We start from the raw sequence: 1,648 nt of genomic DNA, 5'->3' as shown, positions 1-1,648 counted from the left end.
AGGAGAGAGGACAGAGGAGAGAGAGCGGAGGAGAGAGGATGGAGGAGAGAGGACTGAGGAGAGAGGGCAGAGGAGAGAGGTTGGAGGAGAGGATGGAGCAGAGAGGATGGAGGAGAGAGGACTGAGGAGAGAGGACTGAGGAGAGAGGACAGAGGAGAGAGGTCGGAGGAGAGAGGATGGAGGAGCTAGAGGACTGAGGAGAGAGGACAGAGGAGAGAGGGCAGAGGAGAGAGGATGGAGGAGAGAGGACGGAGGAGAGAGGTCGGAGGAGAGAGGATGGAGGAGGGAGGACGGAGGAGAGAGGACTGAGGAGAGAGGGCAGAGGAGAGAGGTCGGAGGAGAGGATGGAGGAGAGAGTATGGAGAGGAGAGAGGACTGAGGAGAGAGGGCAAAGGAGAGAGGGCAGAGGAGAGAGGTCGGAGGAGAGGATGGAGGAGAGAGGGCAGATGAGAGAAGAGGGAGAAGAGAGGATGGAGGAGAGAGGAAGAGAAGAGAGGGCGGAAGAGAGGGAGGAGGGCAGACTTGTCCCAAATGAAAAAAGACCATGGAGAACGGGAACGCAGACAATGACACAGTGACCTCAGGGAGAGGATGATGACGTCGTATTTTGGCAGTTAAAACTGTCTAGCACCTGATTGGTCAAAGAGGCTTAGCAACGGAATTTAGCGCTAAGCTATATCACATGCTATTGGGCAATAAACAAAAAGCTAATATCCCTCTTTCTCTTCGGCTCATTCTCTTATTCTTTATCTCCATTCCTTCCTCTCGTTTTCTCAAATGCCTCACATGACCAGGCTTTATTCATCACCAAAAATAGCCCACACGCGCAGACACACAAACACAAGAAAGAGAGAGAGAGAGAGGAGAAAGAGAGAGCATGAAGGAGAGCGATAATGACATATCTGACAACAGTATTTGTGTGTAGCAGACTAAACAGAATAACACATTTGACAAGTTTCCATCTGTGCTGCTATCCCATCTACTAACGACTGTTGGCCATCAATGTCCTCCAACACACAGATCTGTGCTGCTATCCCATCTACTAATGACTGTTGGCCATCCATGTCCTCCAACACACAGATCTGTGCTGCTATCCCATCTACTAATGACTGTTGGCCATCAATGTCCTCCAACACACACATCTGTTTTAAAACACGTTCTAAAACTCAAACCATCCGTTTAACTTCTCTAGGGTAGGGGGCAGCATTTTCACGTTTGGATGAAAAACATACCCAAATTCAACTGCCAGTTACTCATCGCCAGGAGATAAGATATGCATATTATTAGTAGATTTGGATAGAAAACACTCTGAAGTTTCTAAAACTGTTTGAATCATGTCTGTGGGTATAACAGAACTTATTTAGCAGGCGAAACCCCGAGGACAAACCATTCAGATTTTTTTATTTTTTGAGTTCACTGTCTTTTCAATGAGATTTCATTGGGACACCAGATTTCTAAGCAACTTGCTTGCAGTTCCTACGGCTTCCACTTGATGTCAACAGTTGTGAGAAATAGGTTGAGGTTATTCCTTTGTGTAATGAAGAAATACGGCCATCTTGGAGTCGAGGCACTCCTGGTGTCCTAGACATGCGCTTCAATCAAACAGAAGGCATGCTACATATCGTTTTAATCCTGTATTGAACACATA

This window comes from Salvelinus namaycush, unplaced genomic scaffold (assembly GCF_016432855.1).
Source record: "Salvelinus namaycush isolate Seneca unplaced genomic scaffold, SaNama_1.0 Scaffold220, whole genome shotgun sequence".
Lineage (NCBI taxonomy): Eukaryota > Metazoa > Chordata > Actinopteri > Salmoniformes > Salmonidae > Salvelinus > Salvelinus namaycush.
This window is presented reverse-complemented; position numbering follows the sequence as displayed.